Consider the following 18,079-nt stretch of genomic DNA (forward strand, 5'->3'; position numbering starts at 1 on the left):
TTTTCGTGTTGTAAAGTCTGATTGTCTGAAATTAATATAGCTATTCCTTCTTTCTTTTGAGTACTGTTAACATCGTATATTTTTCTCCATTCAGTACTTTTAATCTACCATATCTATATATTTAAGTTGGGTTTCTTGTAGACAACACATAGTTGGGTCTTATTTTTTGTTTTGCTCTAACAATTTCTATCTTTTAACTGATGTTTAGATCATTCACATTTTAAGTGATTATTGGTATAATTGAATTAATATCTACTTTGTTTGTAACTTTTTTTATTCATGGCACATTTTTTTTCCTTTCTCTGTTTCTGCCTTCTCTGCTTTCAGTTGAACCTTTTATATGATTCCCATTTTTTCTATGATCACATCAATTATACTTCTTTGGAATTTTGTTTAGTGTTTGCCATAAAGTTGGCAATATACATGTATAACCTCAATTCACATCAAATAATACTATATTACTTTACTTGCAGTGTACATACCTTATAAGAGAGTATTTCCTATTCTGCTCTCCTTTCTCTTATATCATTGATATCATTTATTTCGCTTACCCATAGGCTAAAATCATCCAATATATTGTTACTGTTATTACTTTAAACAGTTACCTTTCATATCAATTACAAAATATAAAAGATGATACTTTACTTTTATTTATTCCTTCTCTGTTGTTCTCCCTTTCATTATAGAGATCTAATTTTCTGACTTATATCATTTTACTTCTTTCTGAAGAACTTCTTTTAACATTTCTTGCAGGGCAGGTTTCCTGACAGCGAATCCTCTCAGTTGTTCATCTGAGAAAATTTTTGTTTCCCTGCCTTTTCTCCAATTTTCAGAGTGTTCTTGTGTTTGTGTTATGTAAAAATGCTCAGGATTTTTTTTTTTTTCAATGATTTATTTTTATTTCTAGAATTCTAAAAGGATTTACTTTAATTTCCCTTTTCCTCATTTCTTTCTCTTCTTTTTTTTTTTCTTTCTTGTTCTTTTTTCTTCATCTTTTTTATAGTGTCTTGTTCTTTCTTTATATTTGTCTGTTCATTTTTAGTCCTTAAAACATTTTAAATTTATTTATTCCTTGGTATTTTTCTGCAGATTATTTCCTCTAGTTTTTGTGATTGTTAACCTCATGATTATTGTGACGAGACCAACTACTGTGGGCACACTGATAGTTGGGGCTGGTCCCACCCCAGCTGGCTGCATGGCCCTGCCTTGTGAGATTGCTGCAGGTGCACTGGTGGGCAGGGCAGGCTCTTGGTGCAACTGGTTATGATGCCTGGCAGTGTGCAAGTGTTATGAGCCAGCTGGTGGGTAGTGCAGTCTCCCCAAATGACTGGCTATGTGGCCCAGCAGAGTGCTTCTGCTGCAGGCTTACTAGTGGGCAGGATAAGCCCCTGGTGCTAATAGGACAGAGGAAGGGTTCCAAGATGGTGCTGTCCAGTGCCAGTGTTATGGTGGTAGAACAAGATCCTAAAAATGGCTACCACCAGGGTCTCTGTCCTCAAGGGGAGTTCTAGCTGACACTTGCCTCTCTGGGAATCTATCTCTGAGATCAGCAAGTGACCCAAGAGCCTTTCAAACTACTGCCTCTGTGCTAGGACTCGGAGTATGTGAGATTTTGGGCACAGTCTTTAAAAGCAGAATCCCTATTTCTTATAGCTCTCTGGCTCTCTCCGAAGGTAAGGCCCAGTGGTTTACAGAGCCAGACATTCTGGTCCTTCCTGGTGCAGGACCCCCAGGCTAGGGAGCTTGGTATGGAGCTTGGATGTCTCACTCTTTTGGGGAGCCTCTGTGGTTGTGTGATCCCTCTCTTTAATGGGTCACTAATCTGGTGGTGTGAGTCATGACTAGAACATATCTCCACCCCTCCTATCATCTCACTGTGGCTCCTTCTTTATATCTTTAATTGTAGAAAATCTTTTATGTCTTCAGGTTGTTCTCATAGATAGTTGCTTTGCAAGTAGTTGTAATTTTGTTCTGCCCGTGGAAGGAGGTGAGCTCAGGTCTTCCTACTCCACCATCTTGATCCTGCCCCCTCCTGTTTTTAATTTATTTAAGTGAAGGATTAGCTCTTTTTGGGGAGCTGCTCTATTCAGAGTCCCCAGTAAGGAATAAGTATTACCATTTAATTGGTGCTTTGATATGCTAATTAATGACTATTCTTATATACTTTTAGAACAAAGACTCTATTCAATATGTTGTTAGCAGAGCTCCAGATAATACCTGAATTCAGAAGTTACAAATGTATACTTCTTTTAAAATAATCCATACATTGTTCTTTTTTTTATTAATTCAGTTTAAACATTCCCATTAATCTGAATTAGTGAAATTTTGCCATGCACTATTGCTCTACTTACTCAGAGGTATGGCTTTGGGTAGCATATTAACCAGGAGAGAAGAAGTGTAATACTTATACAAATAGCTACCTACTACTTCTTTATATCATACACTGAGTTTAGCATTTTAAATGTACTATATAGCTTAATCCTTTTATGAACCCTATGACTCCACTTCTAATATATCCTCATTTTACAAAGACTCAGGTTAAGTGACGTGCCTAATATCACTACCTTATAAAGGGCAGAGCTAGTATTCAAATGTAGCTCTGACTCCTGAGTGGAGATATTAACCACTGCACTCTGCTGATGTGAGACTTGAATGCGAAGAATAAGGAAAGATTTATAAGTGGATATCACTCCTTCCAGGCTCAGTAAACATGAGTATATGAAAAATATCTGGCATTTAATCAGTGTCTAGTAAATATGGGTAGGAGGGAGGAATTGAAAATGGGTGGCATGAAGAAAGTCTTAGAAGTAATGAATATGTTCATTATCCTGAACCTGGTGATGGCTTCACATGTTGAACTAATCAAATTGTACACTTTAAATGCGTGCAGTTTGTTGTACATAATTTCTACTTCCATAAAGCTGTTTTCTTAAAACTGTTTTTTTCAAAGAGGTGAACATCCCCATTATAAGATTCTTCATACTGAAATAATCTGAAGAATACTTGGTCCTGACAATGTTGAACTTTACCTGAGCCTTGTGCTCCCAGAAAACAGTGATAGTTATGAAATCCTCTCACACTTTTGTCTTCCAAAATGCCTCCACCTTTTGTGTTCTGTGAAGCAGCCAAACTCAAAGGGCCACCCCGTCTTACATGTTCCAAGAAAATATCATCCCCTCCATTCCTCATGACTCCCATAAGCCTCATGGATGAATCCCTTGTTTACCTGCCTCTATAAAACCTTCCTTTCCTTTTCTTTGAGATGTTCCTCATTAATGAGCATTCTCCACATTGCAATAGCCTGAATAAAATCATCTTAATTGTCTAGTGCATTTTGTCTTTCTCAGTATCCAGATAAGTTCACAGTGGCTTAAATACACCGTATGTAGTTCTGATATAATACTGTGACTGGTTGGAGGCAGATACTGACTTTGCTTCAGGAGAGAGTAATATCAGGGCTCTGGTCAATTGTTAGTTGTTTACATGTCCCTCTGAACTCCTTCTCTCTGTATTTTCAGACATTGATAGAAATAATTTTTTAATTTATAGAGGCCAATGTCCTCTCGTCATTTTTCTTTTTATCATTCATCTTTTCTCACAGTGCCTGTGCACTATGTTGAGGGGAGAAATGAGAACAGGACTAGAAAATCCAGTCTGCCTAATGTTCTGTCTTTTATGTGGGTGAGTTTGAGGAAAAAGCTAAATGGCTGAGCATTAGTTGTGCTAGTTTTGTTGCACTCATGTCTGTAAGTCATTTAGTCCAACTACCAAAGAGACAGACTCAAGACATGTTATTTTGTAGGAAAAGAACTAAAATAGCAAGTTTGAGATGGGAGTAATAACTGCTTGTTTGTAGCTTGATCTATTAAGCTGAACTGAGATCCTCTTGTACAAGAGACATCATTTCAGGTCAGAATAGTCTCCAATGTCCTTTTAGGAGAAGAATACAATGTAACTCTTTTTTCAAAAAGTCATCTCTGGTCCTTCCTCTATGGCAAGAGTAAATTCCCTGGGACAGCCCATGTATAGTCTGTCATTAATTTGGTTTGAAGCTTCTACTCACAAATAGGCTTAAAGACATTTTATTTACTGCCCTGAGACAAGAATATTAGTGTTATAAAATGTTACCTCTAATAAAACCACATCATTTTCTCTTAATAATTAATAGCTTTGGGCACCAAAGACAGCCAGCAGTAATTATTGCAACTCTCTTAGCTGTAAGCAGCAATTTCAATTTTGTGCTGTGGTTGACCCTGATTTAGAATCGACATATAACTATGAACAAACCATGCTCAGCAGGGTGAATCCAAAATCAGAGACTTCTTCCTAAGACAACTTCTTCTAATGAAGTACAGACTAATGTAAGAAATTTTAGATGATTTACAGTCCCAACTGTAAACAATGAGAAGTGAAAGGTGAGAGTCACTGAAGTCCATCACTCCAAATCAATAATCTTTTTAATGTGCTCTTGGAATAAACAATCAAATCAGAAATAACTAAATGTATATATTAAAATAAGATGATTTGGCATGAGCACAAATACCATGAATACAGAATAGGAATGCTGAATATTTACAAACCATATAAGTTGTTTCTTAAAATAATGAGCAATTGCATAAATAATTACAAAACTACTGCAGAGCTATATGACATACTGGGTGCTGAGAATTTAAAAATTAAATTTAAAACCACACTAAATCGCCTTGCTTTCACATACTTTCTAACTCCAAGGCACTATAGAATCTACTGTAGAAAAAGAAAAACCTAATAATTTGGCCTGCTTTGAATATCACAAAGTATGACATCTACCAGTGATACATGAATAAATATGCAAATAAATTAAAAAGAAATAGAAGAAAAATGTATTTTCATCTTGATATAAAACAAAAAGCAGGGGCTTCCCTGGTGGCGCAGTGGTTGAGAGTCTGCCTGCCAATGCAGGAGACACGGGTTTGAGCCCTGGTCTGGGAAGATCCCACATGCCGCGGAGCGACTAAGCCCGTGAGCCACAATTGCTGAGCCTGCGCGTCTGGAGCCTGTGCTCCGCAACGGGGGAGGCCACGATAGTGAGAGGCCTGCGCACCGCGATGAAGAGTGGCCCCCGCTTGCCGCGACTAGAGAAAGCCCTCGCACAGAAACGAAGACCCAACACAGCCATAAATAAATAAATAAATAAAATTAAAAAAAAAAAAAAAAAAAAAAAGCAAGGGAGTAATTAAAAAAATAGCAATTACAATGCCAAAAAAAACCAACAAATACAGGGTGACTCTATTTTTGTTTCTAAAGTAACAGAACCTTAAATATGTCCCATATACCTGGACTTCCACAAAAACAAGCCCTGATTCTGGCTTTGCTGATGTCTAGACAGATTTGATATGACCTTTGTGAATGTGATTCTCATGTGGCTATCACTGTTTTCTATTACAAACAGATTAATTGGTGACTTTAGCAACTTTTGAATTTTTTTCTTTAAATTCTTATATTTTCAACTGGGCTGGCCAGTCTATCTGAAGGCTGACTCACATTCTTTACAAGTAAACTTTTAAGCATATTTTTAATGTTTGTTTTATTTTATTTTATTTTATTTAGAATTTGACAAATTTATTGGTATTTTAGTAAAGACATTCATCTCAGTCGTTTCTCCCATCTTGACCTTAAGTTAATATTTCATTTGAGTCAAGAAAAGAAAATGTAGAAGAGGGAAGTTATTTCAACATAAACCCTAAAATAAACAAAAATGGAAAGTTTGCCTATGTTAAAGCAAGTTAAATTCATGTATCTTGATATAATTAAAACATGTAAGTAAGAACTAATAGTTCTATATGCATTTCCATTGTTTTACTTGGGGCTTACTCCAAACTCAAATGCAAGTGAACAAAGTATTAGCAATATATACAGGCTGCTTCTCTGGAATTATTACCTATTAAAAGAGCTCAGCGAGTAGGTACCACCAATCAGTGTGAAGCTGCCCCCAAACCTAACATTGTAGGAGTTTTCAAGGAAGTCATTATACTATATGTTTCTTTTATGTGTGACTATGCTTTTAAAGATGTGTTTAACTGTCACGTTAAAAAAGAATTCATATACAATACGAAAGTACAAAATAAATACAATCCTACAACACATAGATTAACAAAATATGTGTGGTCAAAGATTCCATAAAATATGTTTAAAGATGCATTTTCTTTCCTTTTATTTTCAGTATCTAAAATGTGCTTTTGAGAGGCCACTGGTTAATATGTATACAGTTAAAATAAACCATATTACTGTGCTAAATAAGAATTCCTGTAATAAGTTCAAATCAAATTGGATTTCACAAGTTAGTAACATAAATACTTTTATAAAGTTACCAAAAGTGCATCTTTCTTATTTTCCATCCTCATACAGTGTTGCCTTTGTGTGTGTGTGTGTGTTTATACCCTTTAAAAAATAAGAACAGCCAAGTATTTAACTATTATGTCCATTTAAATTTTTGGTGGTGGTTTGTTATTTAAAAAAAAACAGCTTCCTTATGATTTGCCTCAAGATCTGGTGGAAATGCTTACAGGAACTAGCTAATAACAAAAATCAAGAGAAGCACATTCAAAATATTCATTTACTTTGGTAGCAAATGGTTGTTCTTTGAAGACTAATAATGAAGGTAGCCATGACCCTCTCAAGTGAAGTGGGCTATTTTAAATACTCAACAGTTTACATAAAATTTTAAAATGTTGTTTTTAAAGAACTAAGCATCTGTATCCACTGATAGCAATGCAATAACTAGCTTATGATGATTTGAAACAAAAAATGCCCATTAGGGGAAAAAAAAGCTGTATTTTAATTTTATCTAATTTACTTTCTCAGTTAATAGTCCAGTAACATTTTTCTCCCAATACAATACTCCCTTCTCTATAAGGCTGTTCCTGGGAGTGAGACAGTTTAGGTTAATAAGGGAGTTAAGCTAGAGAGTAATTGTCTACAGTTTAAATAGACAACTTTTTGCTTCCCTCTTAATGTGTTAATAGTTGTGTGTAATAAAATATGCAATTCTTAGAAAGGTACCATTTCTGATTTTTTTATTATCTATAAGCTTTGGAAAGTAATCACATGAAACTACAAAATTAGTAAATGTCTTGAAATCTGTATATAAAACATAAATTACCTCTAATTTCAAATTCTCATTTATTAGTGTACCACTCAATCTTTAAAAAAAAGAAAAGAAAAGAAAAAAAGGTGGCTTCAAAGATAGTCTTATACCATTCTTTAAAAAAGAGGAAGCTGTTCCTTTTAACTTTACACCCACCCCACACCCCAGTTTCAAAACACATCATTTAATTGTCTTGGTCATGAACATTTCCAAGATGAGATTTTATATTTCACTCCCATAGCTTCTGGTTATCAGAAAACCCATGTTTTCCTTTATTGAAGGAATTTGGTCCTGCTGATGTTGGTGTATCCCTTCCAATAGTCTTCATCCTCATCTTTGCTTCTGGAGGCATTTACTCTGGTTCACTATCCTCATCTTCATTAAAAGCTGCTACTACTGAAAGGGTTTTTGGAGCAAGAGTTGGAACGGTTTCTTTAGGCTTACTTGAGACAAGTTTGATGGATCTGGCTGAGGCTTTCTTTGTTGTCTGACTACCTATGGCAAATCCAAACTTGGAGATCTTTGGAGGCTTTGTTGGGAGGTCTGCAGCTTCTTCAGCTGATCGCTTTTCAGCGCTGCAACTGGAATTTTCCCCTCCATTACTGGAAGAAACAGTCTTAGTTTCCACGGGTTTTTCTGCTTCTTCTTCAGATCCTCCTGCGGTTCCCGTCTGCTGCAGCTTCTCAGGCTTCTCCTCTCCCGCCTTCCCGTCCACCATTTTCCCCCTGTGGCTTCCAAATTTTTAATGTTTTAATAGAAATTTTACGAAGCTAAATGTTTCTGTCTCTAAGATGATCTTTGATACTTCAATGAGCAAAAGCATCTTCCTCTTTCATCTTGGCCATTCTCCTCCTCCAGACATTCCTCATGTCTTACATAGAGAATAGTGCAGTGGTTATGAGACCAAGCTATCAAGCCAGACTACCTGATTTTGAATCTTACCTCCAAAACAATAATGGGTACTGACCCAAACTATTAATAATAATGATAACTAACATTTATTTAAAACTTACTGTTTTATTTAATTCTTACAACTCTATGAGATTAGTACTCTCATTACTCCCATCTATACATGGGAATGGAATTCCCATCTGCAAATGAGGCCCAAAGAGCTAAGTAAATGGCCTGAAATCACTCAACTAATAAGTAGCCAACTAAGGATTTGACTCAGACTTATTGGATTTCAAATCTATTCCCTTAGCCAGCCTTTTTGTATGAATAAAGGAGAAGTGGATCTCATAAATCTGCATGAATGACAAGACAATGTATATGTTGTCCCAAGTGCATGAAGAGAGCAGTAGTTGTCTACAATCAAATTTGTTTTTTTGAGAAATAGAGCTTTCTACATTTCTTTTTTTAATACAAATCAACTCTGAAAGTAGAGTGTTAAATATTGAATTTAGGCCTTTGGTAACAAGGATAGAATATACTCTTGAAGAAAAACACATTTTCCTTAATTGTGACTTTCTGAAATTCTCCTGAGTATTTTATAAAACATCTAAATATCAGGACAGCTGTTAATTAATTTCCTGGAGGTAAATTATTGACTGCAAAACGTTGCTCTGTAGAACCTGGCCTATTAACAAGATTCTTACTGGGACATCCTTCTTTCAATTGTCTTATTACTATGGCAAGGTCAGCAACTGCAGCCCCTTCTAGCTTCTGATATTTTCCCTTACTCCAAACCATGTATGATGTTCTAGGAGAGATGTTCCTTGAGACTAGTCGATAGGTAGTGGCTGAATGTTAGAGACAGGTCCTCCCAAGGGTGTTAAGCAAGGAGCATCAGGAGATGCGGCCTTTTCCGCCCACATCATTATTATTCTTCTGTGAAGATTCTTGTTTCTGGCCAGTGTTTCTCTCCTCCCTCTTCTCTCTTCCCCTCTGTGGAACAGAAGAAAGTCTCACAGTTTTTCCCCAACCAAGTCATCTCTGAACTAAACACCCACAGTGTTTTGTACATTTTATGTACAAAAATATAAAAATGAGTGCTTTGTACATTTTATGTACAAAAATATAAAAATGAGGAAATAAAGCTTCTCTCTCTATGTCTTGCCACATTTATGATTGGCCTTTTATATTCTGTACATCTTGGCAATCATAAATCTGTGGGTTTCTAAAGACCCAAAGATCAGTTAGCACATAAAAAGAAAAACAGACTTCAGATATACTGATTTTTTATCACAAAGATGAACCCAAGTTCTAAGTTAAAGCAGCAGAGCTGGGTCCTGCAGAAAGAAGGGGGGAAGGAAATGAAAGTCAAGCTGGGGGACCTCTGACTGAGGAGGCCAGTGCTGGGGGACGAGTAATCTTCAGGAGTGATTGGAGAAAGGGGGAGATATGACCTCCTTTCTTCCTCCCCATCATACTTTCAAACTACATTTCACTGAAAATTAGGAACAGATAGACAGTGCTGTGTTTGTGGGCACTATCTGATCCCCTGAGTTACTACTAGCCTGATCTTTGCCCTGAAGTCTCTGAAGTCTGTTCACACTTAAAGGACACACATACATAAAGAACTGTGGCATAAGTCTGAATTTTTTTCATTCCATGTCAAGATTAGGTTCAGGACACTACCTGGTAGATTCAACAGTAGCCACCTCAGGTGAACAAGCCTTTTTTGATTTCCTTTTACTTTTAAATGGACAATTTTTTTTTTTTTTTAGTTAGACTCCTAGTGTTTGGGGTGGTGCCTGGTGTTTCAATCCCAAATATGAGAGAGTTGGTTGCTGGTTCAAAAGACAGAAAAGTCCAATTCTGAGCTATAGAGACCACCTCATGAGAGAACCCAGGTCAGCCCCATAAGACCAGCAAGAAGGTTTTCTATATGTCATACTCCCGAAGATCTTGTCCAGGTCCAGTAATTCTGATGCAATAATATCATTGACCTGATTCATAAGGACATTTCTTTATTATTCCTTGCTCATAATAGGTTTGCTGTAAAGTTTGCTATTTTGAGTTGACTTTATCAAATTGCAATCATCAAGTAGATAATTGCTTCCAAGCTTAAGCAGAATGATTCAAAAATTTAACAAGAAACATAAATTTCAAAATTAGAAATGCCAATATTCATAGGAAGTTTGAGTTTAAGGAGGCCATGAGACCATTTAGTCCAATACCTACACACAAAACGAAGGTCTCAGATCTATTGAACCTCTGCCTCTTAAATCTGAATTTTCACAATTTCTTTATGTAAATAACCTAACACATTTGAAAATTGCTATTATAGCACTATTTTCCTGTACTCTCAAAAATATTTCAATCTTATTTGCAATGAAGATTTGCCCTTGTGGTAGAAAATATATTTTAATACAGTAATAAGCAGCTGGGTACCCGGTCTAGCTTATTAATTAATAAGTTATTTCAGTAAATCTTTGCCCACACTGTCTGATTTATCAACTTATTTATTTTGCTAGCAGTACAGAACAGTGAAAACAAAGAATAGAAAAGAAGGAACACAGTAAGCTTGTCATTTACATATACAAAACTTATAGCCCTTCTAAAATATCTTTCTCATATGATGACATTAGAAGAACAGGTTCTACAATGTAGAAAATAATGAAGTGGTACAATAAAGATTCTAAATAGTTGGAGAAATTTTGCAAATAATTTTCCCTAAATGCAAAATATGGGAAAGGTATATTAGTAAAAAGTGGGAAAGTCAGTGGTGAAATAGAGATGATAAGTGACATGGTTTAGCAAGCTACTTCACTTCTGGGATCCTGCAGAACTCAATTAAAATTCAACTGCAGTTATAAATGACATGCTTTACTAACGTGCTTCCAGTAAATGATTATTTCTGATGCACCTAATATAATCATTGAAAGAGAAACCTTAAATTAGAAAGAATTGTTTTGTCTGTCAGTGTATCATTATTACCACCTCCCTTTGCCTGGGTAGAACATATATGGTATTACTTGTTAAGTGGGGAAGTCTTTGAAAATAAACATTTATAAATTAATTACTAGAACAATTATAGTAAATGACTCACTAGAAACCCTTACAGTACCAGCACCGTCATTCTTGAGAAATTGCTAAGAAAATTAATTTTATATATATGCCAAGATATAATGAAATAGTTACATTATAATACAAAATAATCCATAATAATGAAAACTTATTACAAAATATTTGCCTCATCAGCTTCTGCCTTGACATAACAAGTTGTTTCTTATAATCATTAAAATTACAAACGTATATCAAGCAAAATTAGATTATGTATATTGATTTTTGTCAATAAATTCAGTATTGGAAGCCTAATGTCTGCTCAGTTAGAAACAATTTTATATTGATAATTAACTCATTTGGAAAGGGAAACAAGGCTATAAAGGGATTGATCCAAATAGATGCTATTTTTTAAGAAAATTAACAGCTGATAATCATTGTGATTTACTGCAATTTATTATTAGAAAACTTTAATGATTGAAAACTTTTGTGTGGAAAAAATCACTCCCTACAGAATGAATCTTTCCCCCTCTCCCCCGACTGCCATCAAGAAAAAGTGGAAAGAGAAAATAAAAGCTGAAATTTATTGTTATACAATTTTCTTGCTAATACTTCATAACAGTGAGAAAATTAGTTCTGTAAGAGCTTTGTTCCATGGAGTTATCCACTGGTAGCACACAAAAAATTTGCTGTCAATGAATGAATGAATGGGTTTTAAACTTCTCAGGCATATGTTGCTTATTGATTGGCATTCTACTCTAAAGATATTTCCTTTTCTCATATTTGTTTACTTATTATTTTATTATATTCACAATAGACTTGTGTATTCCTATTTTATTCAGTGTTGTGTATTGTGATAATGTCATTATTTGTTTTGTTGCTCTAATTATACTATATTTGGCCAATGTGAACCATTTCAAGATGGCATCTTTCTGATATGTCTCCATCATATTTTGAGTATGTTCTTAGTATCTACCACAAGATATTCCAAGTTCACCTTGTTCTTGTAAAGTTCGGACATTTCTCCAAGGAGACCTGATTTCATTTGGTAGAGGGTGGTATTTGGAGACTAAGATCTGGGAACTAATTGTGCTTCTTACTCAACTCTAAAATGAAAATGACAACACCTACTCTACCACACCCTTTCTAACCACTACAGCATCCTCCAACTTGTTTTCCTGCTTGCTTTCTCTCTTTCACTCTATACCAATCCAGTTATTCTTATAACAGCCTGAGGAATCTTTTAAAAAAGTATATCAGATCATTTCATCATCTTCTTACACTCTCTAAGGTCTTCATTTTGCATTTTTAATTAAAAAAGAAGAGAGGAAGAAAGCAAGTAAGCTAGCTAGCTATCCTGCAAGACCCAACTTGAGTTGTCCTGTTCCTGCCTCTTTGACTTTTATCTTGTATCATCCCCCACAGTAACTGTATTCCAATCACAATGACCTTCCCTCTTTTCTTCAAAGACTCCAGATTCATTCCTGTCCCCACAGCCTTTGCCCTTGCTGCTCCCTCTGTCTAGATTGATCTTCCTCAAATTTTCTCCAAGTCAGCCTTTTTCATTATTGGGGTCTTAGCTTGAAAGTCAATTCTTCAGAGAAGCCCTCCCCATTCCACTTATTTAACGTCGAGAAGCTAATATGAAACAAACACACACACACCAATATTGCTCATGAATTTAAACACAAAATTTCTAAATAAAATATTAGCAAATTTAATCCAATAATATAGAAAAAGGAGTTATGCACCATGACCAAGTGGGATTTATTTCATGTACATGAAGCTGATTAAACCTTTCAAAACCAATCAATGTACTTCACCAAATCAACAGATTAAAAGAGAAAAACCATATCATCATATCAATTGATGCAGAAAAATAAATCTTAACAAAATTCAATACCCACTCACAATAAAAACTTTCAGCAAATGAGAAATAATAGAGGACTTCCTCAACTTGATAAAAAGCATCTGAATAAAAACTACAGTTAACATAAATAACTGTAAGAGACAATATTTTCTCTGTATGACTGAGAATCTGGCAAGGACTTCTATCACCACTCTTATTCAACATAATATTGGCTGTGCTAGCCACTACAACAAGGCAAGAAAAAAATAAAAGGCATACAGATAAGAAGGGGAAAAATAAAATTGTCTCTACTTGCAGATGAAATGCCTATGTAGAAAAATCCCAAGGAATCTATGAAAAAGTTCATAGAATTAATAAGTGAGTTCAGCAAATTGACAGGTACAAGATCAACACACAAAAATTAATTGCATTTCTGTATTAACAATGAACATGTGGGGCTTCCCTGGTGGCGCAGTGGTTGAGAGTCTGCCTGCCAATGCAGGGGACACGGGTTCGAGTCCCGGTCTGGGAAGATCCCATATGCCGCGGAGCAACTAGGCCCGTGAGCCGCAATTACTGAGCCTGCGCGTCTGGAGCCTGTGCTCCGCAACAAGAGAGGCTGCAATAATGAGAGGCCCGCGCACCGCGATGAGGAGTGGCCCCCACTTGCCGCAACTGGAGAGAGCCCTCGCACAGAAACAAAGACCCAACACACCCATAAATAATAAATAAAAAAATTAAAAAAAAAAAAAGTAGAGGAATTTAAACAAAAAAAACTCCTAAAGAAACTCAACATTTAAAAAAAAAAAAAAAAAAAAAAAACAATGAACATGTGGACTGAATTACAATCACTGTAATATATACTGAAGGATGTAAAAGAAGCATTGAATAAATGGAAATATTTTTGAATGTAAAGACAGTATTAGAAACATGGCAGTTCTTCCCAAATTTATCTAAAAATGCAATTCCAATCAAAATCTCAACATTTCTCATAGAAGTGTGCATGTACAAAAATAGCCAAGATAACTTTCAAATTATGATATAAATTATAATGATGCAAATAAAATATTTGAATAAAGTTAAATAGAGCTATTGAACAGGCTAGACAGTTTAGATGAATGTGGAAATGTACAGCTACTTTTATGATTTTAGTATATGATTGAGCTTCAATTCAGTGGAGAAAAGATGAACAGCTCAGGAAGTGTTGAAAAAATTGATTATCCATTCATAAACAAAAATTTGAAATTGATTAAGGTCTCTGTGTGTGTGTGTGTGTGTGTGTGTGTGTGTGTGTGCACATGTGTGTTTTACACACATTTACCCCTAGAGGTATTTATGCATGTGCACAAGGAGGTGCATAGATGAAAAATCATCTCATGATTATTTATAATAATAAAAACTGAGAAACAAATTGTCCATCAGAGCTAGAATCATGAAACAAATTATGGCATTTCCAAATATGAAATGCTATTTAATAGATAAAAGAATAAGGTACTGACATGAAAAAAATCTCAGAGGCATATTGTTGGGAGTACGAAGCAAGTTATAGAAGATATTCAATAAAAAGTAACTATTTTTTTCTTTCTTTAAAAGAGCCAAACACCACACATTGCTATTAAAAACAATAAATTTTATGAAGATTACAGAGCCTCTGTCTCCTGATCCCTGAGTTCAACTGTGACCTCTCAGAGGCCCTCCATCCAGGATTCTCTTCCTTAAAAAAACATATCTCAGAACAACCTAGAAAATGTCAGTTCTTCCACATTTGAATCACTCCTTCTGAGGGAGCTCCTTTGAAAGATATCAGGGTAGACATTCAATCCTCACGGTCCTCTTCAATGATAGAAAAGAGGCTTAGGAACATAGTTTCTACAATGTTAGCAACTCTTTTGAAATACTGTATAGGTATTTCCTCCCTTGCTAGATGAAAATTAAATAATTAAATAATAAATGTCCTCTAACATATTTAAGAGAAAAAAAAATAGAGAGAGAGAGAAAGAGATGATAGCCACAGTCTCAGGTCAGGATGAGTAGCAAGTCATTCTGAGCAAAGAATTAATATTCTGACTGAATTTATCATATCTGTTTACCTGCTAAGCAGAGGACAAGCTAGTAAAATATAAATACTGGATCATTAGAGATTGTTCTCTTATTTACCAGATTGGATAGATAAATGTTCACCTTATTTCAGATCCTAAACTCTGGAGAGAACAGTGATTATTCTTATTTTATCGTATTTGTTTTGCAGGCTGTAATCTCTGCTTTATAGTTTACTAAATAACATTTTATTGCTTACTAAATAACACCTCACTGCAAAACTCATTATCTTTCTTGACCTCAAGCCAAACCAGGAGTTACAGAGGGACATGCATTGCTATGCCCATTTTCAAAAGAGAAAACGTGGAAGCTATTACAAGGCATGTGGCTGAGGAGAAAAAATGGTGTCATCATTACTGGTTGTTTTGCCACAGAATAACTACTTTCCTTTCAATAATAAAACTCAAATTTTTCTACAATAAGGGGTATACCCTTCTCCCTTGCATACTGTCTGGAGAAGCACTAACCAAGCTCTCTGTCTTCCCCCTACAGTGAATGGGCATAGGATCTAAACTAGGCCAAAGTCACACTCTTGCTGGACTTTGAATCTTGAATAGATACACCAAGATGGCAAAACAAAATGATCAAATTGATCCCAGAGGCATGTCACTGTTGAGATTGTCAACTAGTTTTCACCATCTTGGGGATCATATTGGCCCCTGCCCTCTCTGATGCTGAACCCTCTTCTTCAGTTTTTTCTTCACTTCTATGAGCCTCTCTCATTCCCAGCAAGTCTCCCTTTATTCCCTTTAATTAATGGAATCAAAGCTATTGCTTGCCACCAATAAACAACCACAATACACAGTTGGCCACATGCAGAGTTAGACAGGGCTTGTTTGAGTTTTGAGGTAGCTTGATGTCCACCCCACTCCCCGCACAGCCTATTCCATCCTCAGTCACATGTCTTTCCTTTGCAGTTTCTTCCGATTCTCACCTTCCATAATGGGCACATATACTCAAAGTAGACTTCAATTTCCTTCCAACCTTCCTCCATCAAAATCTGCTTTCTGGAAGAAACTTGATGAACTCATTTGCACAAATATGTAGAAGAGTAGTTTGTTTTTTCTTTTATCCAATAAATTTTATTCAAATCCTCCTACGTACATGTTACTGTGCTAAGAAAGATAATAGTGTAAATAAGAAAGATTTGTCCCCTGTCTTGTAGGCTGATAAATCTATCAAACCCTGCAAACTGCAGAGGATCTCGAATTATAGGATTCAGAGATCTGGAGGGAGAGAAGCGCTGGGGAGACGAAAGGACTTCATTCCGACTCTGAAGTCAGATCAGATCTGAAATTAGTAGCTGCTTACTAGTGTTTCCTGTTTGGGAATAAAGCCACATCTCTTCAACAGTGAATAGAATATCACCAACAGTATGCAATGGGTTCACTGTCTTCTCCCTCCCTTTGTATTTTTATTACCTGTTGACACAGTTAGTGTCTTATCATGGAATCCTCTTCAGTGCTCAGGGTAACAGAAAACACTGACCAGATTTAGAACCCTTGACTGGGGAAATTGCTCTCTGAAACTCTCTACCTACAAAATTAAATAATTAAAAATAAAGAAAAATACCATTTACCTTATTACTGAAATTATTTTAATAACTAACTTTAGAAAAATTAGAAAATTTAAATCAGTCAAGATGAGGTAAATAAGAACACCTGTAGCTCTACAACAGAGAGATTGCCACTACTGACAGGCTGGCTTACATATTTTCATTCTTTACACTCGTACATACATGAATAATGCACCTTATTCATATGTATTCGCTTTTGAAAAACAGGGATTGTTTTAAGTAGTACTTAAGTTACGAGTGGATATCTCTGAAACAGAACAGAGTTAAACTTAAGCATAATCACAGTCATAATCATAATCTTTATAATTTACCCTGCCAGGCACTGGTTTAGTATATTGAGTATTTGATCTCATTTAATCCTTCCAACAACCTTATGATATTGGTATATTGTTATAAATTTTACAGATTAAGAAACTGAGGCTATAACCAGGCAACAGTTCAAGATCCTGCCACTAGTTAGTGGTGGATCTAGAAGTCAATCTCACATGAAATATGGATAAAGGGAGAGACCCAGAGGAAACTTTTTGAGCCATGCTGGCCCGCACAAGAGAAAGTAGTGAAGACCAAAGAGGTATGTCTGGAATACTTGGGTTCCCTTGGTGAGGATACAACCAAAGCACTGTGACTCCCATCCAAATTGTGTGCTGTGTTGCTGTGGTGAGTGACTATTACTCAACCTACCAAATTTAAAAACTCCTTAAAAGGTGCCACAACCAGACACTGAGAGGAAATGGTTTTCACTTGTAACTGAATTATTCTAGCATGAATTATAGATTGTCACTGCCCCACTAACCCAGAGAGGGGACGATGAAAGCAGGGTAGCACTGAAAGAGTGGAGGTCAGCATCTGTGACAGGCATCTTTTCTATATAGTGCAGCAGGTAGGTTTCCCACCTAGTCCTGCCTCTTCCATGGAGAAGGAGTCAGCATACAAAGCTCCCACGTTCCCTTGGCAAAAAGTCCCCACAAGGCACATGTATGAACAAAACACCACTGGGCACAAAGACAAAAGCTCTGGGGCAGGAGAGGCAGGTTCCTAATGTCTCTGTGAAGTGGATGCAAGGCCCCGGAAAGGCCTGACAGGTGCTTGAGGTCCTCAGGGCGGTTCTGACCTTAGAACATGACAGAGCAGCTTCTCCCTTTTGACTATGTTTTTATAGTTCTTCCTGAGGAAGGGGTGCTGCGGAGGTAAAAAGGCCTCCAGTGGGCCTACTGGCTTCTCAGAGCTAACCCCACAGAGACTTCAGCTCTTTCCAGCTGGACCTGAACCCCATCTGCCTCTATCAATTCCTACCACTCCAAAGGCTGTGAGGGAAACCACTACACATAATAATAAAAAAGTATAATAACAACAATAATAAAATGCGTAGCTCCACAAAACAGTCTCAAGATGGCAAGCTAATTGCTTACCCTCAATAACCACTATCCAGTATCGAAATTAATAGAGAATAAGAACTTTGCTTAGCCTCAAAATATAAGATACTTTA

At 36.1% G+C, this 18,079-nt stretch overlaps 1 pseudogene across 1 annotated transcript; it reads right to left on the reverse strand.

Moving 5' to 3' along the window:
* Positions 1–7,144: 7,144 nt before the first annotated feature.
* On the reverse strand, positions 7,145–13,738 carry LOC309621341 (PEST proteolytic signal-containing nuclear protein pseudogene; annotated as a pseudogene). Its single transcript has one exon. The product of its transcript is annotated as a PEST proteolytic signal-containing nuclear protein pseudogene (transcript).
* Positions 13,739–18,079: the final 4,341 nt, after the last annotated feature.

This window comes from Balaenoptera borealis, assembly GCF_965194805.1.
Source record: "Balaenoptera borealis genome assembly, contig: HAP1_SCAFFOLD_323, whole genome shotgun sequence".
Classification (NCBI taxonomy): Eukaryota; Metazoa; Chordata; class Mammalia; order Artiodactyla; family Balaenopteridae; genus Balaenoptera; species Balaenoptera borealis.